The sequence below is a fragment of the Varanus komodoensis genome, unplaced genomic scaffold (genome assembly GCF_004798865.1).
Source record: "Varanus komodoensis strain SLA01 unplaced genomic scaffold, ASM479886v1 scaffold2, whole genome shotgun sequence".
Lineage (NCBI taxonomy): Eukaryota > Metazoa > Chordata > Lepidosauria > Squamata > Varanidae > Varanus > Varanus komodoensis.
The window spans coordinates 18,562,886-18,575,012 of record NW_025335568.1 but is presented as its reverse complement, the minus strand read 5'-3'; the positions used below and the strand labels follow the sequence as shown (position 1 = coordinate 18,575,012).

The 12,127-nt window shown below is 40.8% G+C and overlaps 1 protein-coding gene across 1 annotated transcript in view; it reads left to right on the top strand.

Annotated features, from left to right (window-relative positions):
• Positions 1 to 12,127, top strand: part of STPG2 (sperm tail PG-rich repeat containing 2) — a 209,759-nt gene that overhangs the window by 111,297 nt on the left and 86,335 nt on the right. The window lies entirely within an intron of this gene.

Sequence of the window (12,127 nt, the reverse complement as noted above, 5' to 3'; positions counted from 1 at the left end):
GGTATATTGGTGACAGTGGAACAATTAAAGTGTAGTAAAATGCCCTGCCATACTTAAATAGTACACACAACTTGTATCCAGTCATCTTAGTCCTAATAGAAACTCCACCATCTCAGGTGCAGTTTCTGCTGGTGCTCCCCTTTCCTCTGTGCCCCGCAATGCCTCATTACGTCTCATTCCAGAGAGTTTCCACATCCTCCAGAATGGGCTTTGAGGGTAATAGAAGGAAGCAAGAAAGCCCAGAGGTTGAAGTGGGACTCTGCTCACAGTTCTTTGGATACAAAATATTGTAATGACAATTTAGAACTTCTAATATTTTCTGCATATATGCTGTATTTTTCTTAAAAACATCCTAAAGAAGAAAGTGGATTAAGGCTTTAAGTTGGAACAGGTCAATGTAATACAGATTGGACTATCATCCAATAACTATGAAGGCCTGTATGTAGTATAATAATTATCTGGGAAACTCTGAATCCTCAAATTCAAGATTTCTTATTAATTTCTACTAGTATAGTAGGTTTACCTTTGCACACAAAATGGACCTTGCTATTGCCCAAAGTAGTAATTCCCAATGTTCAAATCCAATATTGAATTTCTAAGGCAGTATTGGAGCAACACTGAAGAAAAACCATTTTTTCCTCTTCTCTCTCTTTCTTGTAGCAAGGCTGTGTACAAATAAAAATTGAATGACATTCTAGATGCTGTTAGTGGCCAGTTCTTCTGGCCAGATGAAAGGAATTCAACCTGTTGCAGATGGGGTTGCGCTCCCCTTGAGGGAGCGGCTCCATAGCTTGCTCCTTGAGCTGTCTTTGTCATTTGAGGCTCAAGTGGCTGAGAGTGCTTTCTGCAAGCTTTGGTTCAGCTACACCCCATCTTGCCTGCTTTCAGTAATCTGTGCTCTGATAATCTCTAAACTAGATTATTGCAATGCACTCTACATGGGGCTGCCCTTAAAGACTGTTCAGAAGTTGCAGCTTGTACAAAATGTGGCAGCCAGATGGTCAAAGCATGTAACACCAGTCTCCAGCCTGTTTTCATTAGCTGCCTACAGGCTTTCAAGTCCAATTTATAGTGCTGGTTTTGAACTAGAGAGTTCTATATGGCTTGGGACCTCAATACCTGATGGAGCGCCACTCCTAATTGCCATCTACCCAAACACTGTGATCAGGAACTGGGGCCTGCCTCTGACTGCCCCCTCCAAGGGAGACTCAGTTGGTGGCAACAAGGAGAAGGGCCTTTCCACTGGTGACCCTCTTCTTATGGAACTAGCTTGCCTGGTATCTTTCTGATGACATGTTAAGATTGTCTTCTGCTGCAGGTGACTTTGTTAGCTGCTTAAACAGGTCTTAAGAGTTACTTTGTTTCAGCTATTGTGATTTTATATTTGTTTTAAATTTGGTTTAAAATGTTTGTATAGTAACCTTTTCGTGATGTTTTCATGTTGTTGGTATTTTATACTGTACTTTTAATGTGTTGCTGTAAACCACCAAGAGAGCCTTGGCTATTGGGCAGTATAGAAGTTATATAGTAAAATAAAAATTATAGCTTTGGATATTGTTTAGTAGCAATGATAACAATACTTAAAAAACACACTAATCTCATTTGTATAGGCAGTACTTCCCCTTTTGGCCTACTGTTATATGTATGTAGAAAGCTGGAGTGATACTTTACTTTTCAATGCCACTAGATGTCCATATTTAATAAGGTTTGTGTTTTCAGTCCAGTGTAATGAGAAGATATATTCCATATTCATGCTAGGTGTAAGTAGTCCTCAATTCAGGTGTAAGGTCATATGTGTGGTACATGGGAGTAATGGTGGAGTACTAAGATTATGGGATGCAGAATAGACATAAGTGTGATATTGTAAGCAGTCAGGACCAAAGGTCAAACCAAAAGGCAGCACTGACATGCAATCCAGAGCAGTGAAAACTAACCAATGCCACAGGAACATACTGGAACTCATGAAGACTAAGTTGCTGGAGCAAGCTCAGCTGGAACAGTAAGGCCCTTTGCATCGCTTCCTGTCTGGTGAGTGCTCATGATTAGTCAAGTGGGTGGGCCAGTCCAGGCCTGAAAGTACTTCATGCAGAAGGTGCTGCCTGCAGCTCATTGTTGGCTGTATGATGGTTTGGAAGACAGATCTTGTAGGTCCAGGCGGATATGAATTTAACAAGAGAATTCAAGGTACAATACAGTGCTCTGTATTATATGTTGCATATAACATAGAATAGATAATACCTGGTAAGTTTGAATTGAAATTTTAGAACAACAGATCTCTTCATTCCTTGCTTTACTGAAAAGCTATAGCTTAACTCTTTCTTCATAAATGGCTAGGCTGGCTATCATATATACTGAATGAACATGGCTTCGAATCAACTAAAATACAAATGAAAGATTTCCACCACCTTCATGATATCAGGGGTGGGCAACTTCATTGATAGTGATGTTGGAGCATTTGTCATTGCATAAACAAATTGTCCTTTAAAACAAGTCAATTATTTTATTTCTAAATGCAAACTAGATCTGACCATTTTAAAACTTTGAACTACATAATCAGCATCATTAGCTACGGCGCCCTTTAGGATAATTTATAGAGACTAGGGATATGGAACACAGTGTAATAGTATTTCCAGCCCTTTCTGGATGAACAGTGTCACATAGTCCTCTTGGGTGAATTCACTTTCAGCCCGTGAAAGCGGTCTCCACTCCATTGGCTGAATCTCGTGTTCTTTTCAACATATTAATAAAAGCACTCAAGTGAGTCATTTGGAGGTTTGGATTGAAGTGCTATCCACATGCTGAACACCCAGCCCTGCATCTCATTTCCATCTAACTTATTTTATACTGATAATTTTAATTTTATAATATTATGTTTGTAACTCAGTGTATTTTTTGTATTTTTGTATTTAATGGTAATTTATTATGTTCTATTGTATTTCAATGTATTTTATTGTGTTGTAAGCCGCCCCGAGGCTTCGGCAAGGGGAGGCATAGAAATGTAATAATAATAATAATAATCTAATCATGCTAGGGAGACCGTTGAATGCCTGACTGTGTGGAGTTTTTGAATGGATAGATGCAAACAAAATGAGGCTTAATCCAGACAAGTTAGGTATACTGAGGGTAGAGAAACTGACTAATTTGGATAGGCAGGCCCACCATGCCCATTTTTCCAGCCTGCCTCAGAGGTTTTGGGCTCGTTTAGAGAAAATGATCTCCGAGCAAGTCCAAAACCTCTGAGCCGGTGCAGGCATTCTCAGAAACTGAGCAGAGAGAGAGCTGGCACATGCCCAAATTGCAACAGCTCAACTGCGCATGTGCTGCAACTCCCCCCACCCTCCCATTGCACACATATACCGAGCGGGAATATGGAGCAGGAAACAGAAGAGAGGTGGGTGGAAGAGAAAGAGAGATGAAAACAAAGACAAAGATGGCGAAGACGAAGAAACTAAAAAAAGGATTGAAGAACACGCTCCAACAGAGCAAAGCTCAGGGAGCCAAGGTTCCATTTGGATGCCAGGAAGCACTTCCTGACAGTCAGGACCCCGAGGGTGTGGAATGGGCTTCCCCGGGAGGTGGTTGAGGTCCCATCGGTGCGGGTGTTCAAGGATAGGCTGGACGTCCACATGGTGGGCATGTCGTGAGCGGAGCCGGCTGGTGTCGGAGGTCAGACTAGATGGCCCAGGAGACCCCTTCTGACTCGCTCTGTTTTCTATGTTTCTATGTTTTTATATATATATATATATATATATATATATATATATATATATCTTTTTAAATCTATTTTTAATTAGGTGAGCCCTGGGGCAGCCAGCCACCACCTTGCCGAGCCATGGAATGGCCAGCCGTGCGGCCTTCTCCTCGCGAGCAAGCTGCTGCCTCGCCATACGCACACACGCTGCCACCACCTTTCAACTGGCCCCCTGTTGAAAAAGTTTGAGGACCCCTGGGATAGAGGAATGTACCCGGTCTTAGCTCGGATTACACTTCCCTAGGGTTTATTGTACAGGTTTTTATTTATTTATTTATTTATTTTCCGATTTATATGCTGCCTTTTTCCTACAAAGGGCTCAAGGCAGCTTACATCATTCTCCTCCTCCATCTTATCCCCACAACAACCCTGTGAGGTAGGTTGGGCTGAGAGGCTGTGACTGGCCCAAAGTCACCCAGTTGGCTCCATGGCTGAGCGGGGACTAGAAGGTTGACAGTGCTTCTGGACTTGTCTCTAAATGGGGAAGCTCAAATGGCTGAGGAGCTCAGGAGTACTATTTACCAGTTTAGCCTGGTATCCTGGTAGAATGAGGATCTTGTCTCAGTTATTCATGCCCTAATGATATCTAGGCTGACCTCCTGTAATTCACTGTAAGTGGGGTGAGTTTGAAGGCGGTTTGGACATTTCAGATGGAGCAGTCTTCTGCAGTGGAACTGCAGAAAAGTAAAGTAAATCTAAACAAAGCATAGCAGATTTCCTCCAGATATTTTAGAATTCAGCTCGCATTAATCCCATTAATCCCAGCCAGTATGGCCAATGGCCAGGAATGCTGGAAGTTGTAATCAAAGATATCTCAGAGGGACCTGTTTGGGGAAGTCTGCTGTAAAGTCTTTGGGCTGAGGTGTGTCTTTGGGAAGGAAGAAATGGCAGGTCTTCTGCACAGCCAGAGTGAGCGGAGTGGAAACCATGGTAGTGTAGAAACCACTAAATTGTTTGTCAGGCACATCCAGGAAAAAACATGTGCTCCATGGAAAGATGTTGTGATGTGTGAACCCAGCCAGTATCTGTGCATACACGACTTCAGGTTAAGCCCCAATATCTTTCTGCACAATTGATCTATTGAAGGGCTTTGGTTGTCTAGTGGTAGAAGACCATTTATTATTATGCTGTTTCAGTACTGAATTCTTGAAAACTAGAAGGAAGGAAATTAACACCCAGTATTGTGTGTGAGTGTCAGGCACTAATGGACCACGAATGAAAATGATTAATGGTTGCTCAGTATGTGTTGAATGACTGACAGACATCAATAACAGATCGGAGTCTTACACTGCAATCCTATAAAGATCTAATCAGAAACAAGCCCCACTGGATTCAATGGACTCTCCGGTAAATGTTACAGAACTACAGCCTGATCAGAACCATTGCTTTTTCAGAAGAGCATAAAGAAGTTCAAATAAAGTGATTTTATTTATAACAATTATATCCCAGCTTTCTTTTAACTCCCAGAATGCCAAGTGTCTTATCTCCTAACCCTCTGAGACACCTTAGGCGGAAAGTCAGTGACTGACTCAAAGTGACCTAGGGAGCTTAACGGTCAAGTGAAGGAAGTATTTCTTCACACGGTCCATGAAGTATAGAAAGCACTACCACAAGATGCAGAGGTGGGCACCAGTTTAGGAGTCTTCGAAAGGGAGTAGACAATTCATGGAGGATAAGGTTAATGATGGCTGCTAGTCATGATGGCATCCCTCTTTATAGCAGTTTTTGGAGAACTTCAGTGAGAGAGTGCAATTGAACTCACGTCCTGCTTCTGGACTTTCCATAGGCAGCTGGGCAGCCATCATGTGAACTGATTGCTCAATTATATAGACTCTTGGTCAGGTTCATTGTGACTCTTACTATGTTATTGTGTGCTTAGGGCTGTCCATACATGGGAGGCTCAACTAAGTAAGGGCTTTGTCTTTGGCCCACATCATGTATATATCAGACCCAGTTTTACAGCACTGAAGAGACGCTTTCCAGTTACAAACCTCTGGGCTTTAATATTCAGACTTCAATAGCATATTTAATTTTGAGTATCTGATTCTGAAACCTTAATTCTTTTAATATGGGGAAATAGGTTAGCATACTTTCAGAGAGAGAAAGAGAGAGAGAGAGAGACAGAGAGAGAGAGAGAATGATACAGCAGACATTAAAATTTTGTCCTTCATTTTTAATGTAGCACCATCATTTCTCCTACCTCCATCATCATTCATATTTAGTGTAAGGACTATCTGGAGATTACCTGCAAAATATCACTTTCACAAGGCCAGTGCTGCACTCTACATAAAATGTCTCTAAGCATTTCTTTTATGGAGTTAACCTAGAGTGACTTAGAGCCAAACATGGTTTCAGAGCAGCTCTGTGGAAAGCAAGGCTTTCTTGAAAACTCAGCAGGTTAGATCTTACCTTCCTTCCACAGATTGTTGTGAATAGTCCACCGAGTCCTATTAACCTAAATGTTTTACTTATCCAGCATTTATGGAGTACTGTTCTAGAAGGCAAGCTTTTAACTCCTCTTTGTTGATTTTGCCTCTGTAAATTAACAACACAAGTAGTCTCACAAATGCATTTCATCCTTTGGGAGAGACATGCTTTATTGCCTTTCAAGGCCTTTGGAACATGCAAAAAGGTTAGCATTTACATTTTTAAAATGTTACTATCTTGCTGCTATTTCCTAATATTCCTTGGTGATGTTAAGCTGTGAGAAATGTTGCTAACCAGTGGTGCTTACCAATATCAGCTAAAGATATTTGCAATTTAAAAAGATTGAACTGCAGTTAAATAAACACTTTCGGTACTTTCAGTTGCTCTATTAAGATGAGTGGGAGCTTCTCATGCCCTTGTGCTAGTCACATTCATTTTACTGAGGTTTAAGCAAAAGCTTACTACTGGATTGACAGCTGCACAGGTAGCAATCACTTTGGTAAACTTTTTGAAATTCTTTCTATTTATCTTCCATGAGATTCTGCATTTGAACTTCATATGCTGAAAAGGAGAACTGCTGCATATTTAGCTTACATTTTGAACTGCCTGAAGCAAAAACAAAACTAAGAAATTGTATGGTCTTTTGGCATTTCAACAGCCACGTTAATTTTCCTACATGCCTTTGCTTTCTATGTGGCAGAAACTGCATGTCTTTCCCTTCTCCCCACTTGCTCTGTTTCTAGCAGAATTTTTAAAATAGAACAAGTTTAATATTTTTATTTTCTTTCTTTATTTGTCTGTGAATGTGCATGTAGTATGTCTCACACCCCTTCCCAATAGGATGATGAGCATTCAGTAGCAACATAGGCAGATATGGTCTGCCCTGATAATGTATAATTGGAGTAGGGGTCCCAGGGGGTTGCTACAGTGGAAGGAGTACCATTTTCACTTCAGGAAAGAAAAGAAAAAAAAAAGAATACTTAAGGGAGCTGCTTGGGACTGGTGGAAGATTCATACACAATATTTCTGTTCAGATTTGGACATGTTACAAGTTTATGTATTGTTTATATGCGTCATGTTGATTTTGAATGACTGATGACTAAATCGGAATTTTGTTCAGTAAAATAACTAGCAGCAGCAATTGAGAAATATTAAGCCTCCACTTCCTTGTGTTTTGCAGAAAAAAGTAGAGATTTAAATGTGCATCCACATGCAAACCTGATGTAAGAAGGACATATATTATTATACTCAGGTTTTGGTACCCAAGTACACCATGTACTGAGAACTGACCTTCTGTTCTTTAGCTTATGCATCTCAAATCTGGAAAACTGATCATTTACTTTATCATAACTGAATGCCATTAAGTATCAAGCCCTTTACTGGCTATAGCTTTTAACTTTGATTGACGTTTATATAGGGCTACTGTACATATCATTTAATGAAAAGGCACATGTGTTTTCTACACATTTTTCTATGACCTATGCATTGGATACTTTAAGCACATATTCATACATTGTTTTTCAAGCCTGGAGACTAGTTGTTTAGTGCAGTTCTCTAATCCTAATCTGAAGTGTCATTTATATCAAAATGAGCCATAGGCAGAGTACAAACAAACAGTTACAAAACAGAAATACTACAAACATCCCTTTTGACTTTCCCATTGGTCCTTGTTACTTCAGAGTAACTCATTATGTGAATACATTTCTCTGGAACTACTCAACAGTTTCTGTAGAGTGAATTAAGTCACCTCAACATTACCCTGAAAATGTCAGCTTTAGGTCACTGGCTTTTAAATGTCCAAGACTGACTGTGTACATTAGGCAAAAGTAGATAAAGATATTTGTGGCACATTAATGGCTAACTATTTATATTTAGCATAACCTTCTTTTGGCAAAAGACTGATTTTGTCCATGGATGATTCATGTGTGAAAGAAAGACAGAGAATCTACCGATATAACTTTAGATGTCTGGGGTGATGTTTCTTCAGCATACCCGCTATATGAACTGTCATGCTTGGTCATCTTATGTAGCTGCTTTCTTCTCGTCTAGTGACTAGTTGCAGTTTCTTTCCCCCTGGCTTTCCACTCTGGTCCTTCAGAATGAATTCATATCATCCCACTCACATGGTACATCCAGTGTCATGCAAGCACAATCACACTACGCAAGCAATCCCTTAAGGGCAAAGCCCTTTGGTCAGGATATCTTGCTGGACCTGGGCAACTTCTCTCACTGTTCTGTTCATGTTCTATGAAACCAATCTCACCCATAGGCACTAATGCCACCCCCCCCCCCCACAAATCAGCCTTATTTATTATTGATTTATTTGGGATGTTTCTAATCTGTCCAATCACTATGCACCTCTGGATGGCTTATAAACAAAGGGTGCCATGATGAATGTCATGATGAATGGTTTAATGCTGCATCAAATAATGAAGGTTTGAGCAGGGTTAGAGTCAGCAGTGGACAGGGCTAGAGCCAAAAGTGGGTCAAGCAATCCCTTTTCTCTTTCTCCTCTTCCCCCTTTTCTCCCTCTTCTTTCCCAATTCTGGGCTGCCAGTGAAAGGAGAGTTTGCTCTTGAATTCGGAGGGTCTTTGAAATCAGGCCAATGGCTGAATGTAGCCGTAGGACCTCAGGTTGTCCAGCCCTAAACTAATGTTTTAGAATGTCATCTTCTGCTTCCATTGCTAGAGATTTTTGCCATGTCCTTTTTTCCTTTTTTAGACTCTCGGTGCTGGACTTTGTTTGAAACACCCAATTTTTATAAGCTTATAACATGAGGCAGCAGTAAAGTGGATGGCTAAAGAATTACACAGGATCCACAAATGTGCCTTCCATTACAAAGACATTTTCTTTCGGTCTTTAAAACTTCATTTTGTGAAGCAATCATTTTCCAGTCCTCCTTGACTGCAGCGAAAATGTACATGTTGTGGGGACAGCAGCATAGATTTTCGCTTTAAATTACCCATTGCTCCTGTTCTGTACTGCCTTTGCCCTGTAGCATTGGTTGACATTTCATAGAGAGTGAACCTGCATAGGGCCAGAAAATATATAATTATAAGAATCACCTTCTCTTGATTTTCCCATTATATACCAATCACAGCATAGGCAGGGTTTTCCTGGGTGCTTACTGTGGAATGAAAAGTTTTATTCTTTGTTGACCTGTGATTAAAATATGGCATTTTGGTAAATAAATAGAAGATAGCTTTTGCATAATTCAGTTCTCAACTGGTTCTATAAGAAGCTGGTAATGCGAGTCTTTGACCTGTGTCGCATAAGCAAAAGCATATGTATAATGGAAACTATGTCCTAGAATGGTGTAACAATGAATCTTTCAAGTGTTAAACGTACACAAGCAGAGTCTTACACAGGAGTATAACAAGAAGACTGACATCAGGCTAAGTATAAGGCAGGCTTAGATTAGGCTTTTTTGTCTTCCTCATTCCCTCCTGACCTAGCCGCCCTGCCTTAATTTAAACTCTGTGTCACACTGTGAACTAGCTTAGCTTCACTACAGTGTGCCTAAGAATCACAGTATTGATTTATAAGAACATAAGGCAAGACAGGCATGCTGGATCAGACCATTGATCCAACTAGTCTAGCATTCTGGTGGCCAACCAGCTGCCTACAAGATCCCACAGATAGAACATGAGGGCAGCAGCACAAAATGAGACTTAATCCAGACAAGATAGGTATACTGAGAGTAGAGAAACTGACTAATTTGGATAACTTGCCCATCTTCCCCAGCAACTACTGAACATAGAAATATTGCCTCTGCTACTATCAGAACAAATAGCCATTGACAGCCTTCTCCTTTACCTGTGTATCCAGACAAGTTTAGTAAGCTCAGAAAAGAAGTTGATGCTTGGACTAGCAGATGCAGGACTTATGTCTACAGCTGTGGTTCAAAATTGGACAGCTTGAGGAGGCCGTGCAGTGAATACTTACCCACTTAGAAATGATGCCATTCTAAGAATTCTACCAGTGAGAACTACCCCACTGTACAGCAGAATTTTCTGCCATTAAAGTGGGCCAACAAGATCATCTATACTATTGTATTTCCGATCACAAAATTGATGCATTCAAAACATGGTGTTGGAGGAGAGCTTTGCAAATACCCTGGACTTCACAGGAAGATGAACAAATGGGTCATACATCAAGTCAAACCAGAACTTAGAAACAAAAATGCCAAATATTTTGGACACATCATCAGAAGGCAAGAGTCACTAGAGAAGAAAATCATGTTAAGGAAAGTTGAAGGCAGAAGAAGAAAAGGGATTGAGTCCATAAGGAAATATCAGATGGATTGAGTCCGTAACGGAAATCACAGTCTTGAACTTGGAAGACCTATCCGAGCAGGGCCATCATGAACAGGACAGTTTGGAGGGCTTTTATTCATGGTTTGCCATAGGTTGCAGATAACTTAATGGCATATAACAACAACAAAGAGAGCCAAAACTTGTAATTCCTGGGCTTGATAGTATTTGCACTCAATGAATCACTAATTGTTGCCAAGATGAAGATCTGGCCTGAACAGGAAGCTGTATAGTGCTTGATCAGAGTGAGTGTCGTGAGGTGCGGTCCTTTTCCTGAGTAAACACACTGCTTCAGAGTTCCTTTTCTCAATGCTTTATTGACACACGTCCTTTTTGTCAAACATCTCTCAGTTCACCCAGAGTAAACTGTTGAATGCTGTCTGAGTCCTCACTTAATATTTGTCCCATTTAAGAGACTTCCTCCATCGCCAGCTGAGATGCAGGGCACTGGCATTCCTCGCCTGTCTCTGCCCCTCCTGTGGCTCTGACAGTTGAATCTCCTGCCTGTGTTGCCTCCTTGCAACTGGCAACACCTCCTCAGGAGAAGGGGCCTCTACATCTACATCTGACTCAGTTCTTGGCACGTGCCCTGGGGAGATCCTGAACCTGCCTCCCATTCTGCCATTGGCCAATCAGAGCTCTTGACATCTTCCATCCCCAGTTCTCCTTGCTGGGCTATCTCTTCATTCCCATGAGATGCTCGGTCACCATCTGCACCAAGTTGGGGCAACAGTGCTTGAACTGCAGACATTCCCTGCCCTTGATCTGATACTGTCATTTGCTGAGATTCCACACTGCTTCATCCTCACTGTCTGAACTCCATTTCCCATCAAATCCATCAACAGACCATGGCCTTCTGGCTGCTTTCCCCTGTGTGTGTGTACAAGAGGGAACTAATAGCCAGGCCGTGTAGGCAGTCACTCAAGAGCCCCAGAGATCCTTGGCTGTTCAGGTAACTCTGACCTGTAAATTCAGTGGTTTCTCAGGGAAGGCAACAGCATAGAGCTCTCAGGGAAGTGCTAGTTCTAGCCCTGGCAACTAATTCTTGATATTCTTGCCCTAACTGAGGAAACCAACATAAGCACAAATACATGGAGGGCAACGTCTGGAGGGAAACTTTTTTAGGGAAACATAGGGAAACTTATCCTATGACAATGGCTGAGTCAAGATACTTTGCTGTTTTTGCCATTAAAAGAGTTATTGAGAAATTTTTATATATACACACACACACCCACACACAATTGCTCACAAATGTAATTCTATTATAAATGAAGCCGATCACATCTTCCCAACTATTGTGCAGATTGAAATATAGCTACATATCAAAAAGTGTTTTAAAATGCATGCAGATGGAAGTATTTTGAGAAAAAATATGTTCAAAGTACACATTTAAATGTGAATGTTCATGTTGATTAAAAAACCTGGGGATTAATATGAACATGAAATTGAATGGTTTTTTGTGTGAACACAAATGTGTGATACGTACCAGAAATAGCATGATTGGTCTATTTTGAACTTTTAAGTGCTTATTATTTATTATAAGATTGACAAGCTGTTCCACATGAAGAGACTGAAATGGCAAACAATAAATTAAAACACTTAACACAAACAGTAACAAAAACATCAGTAAAGCAG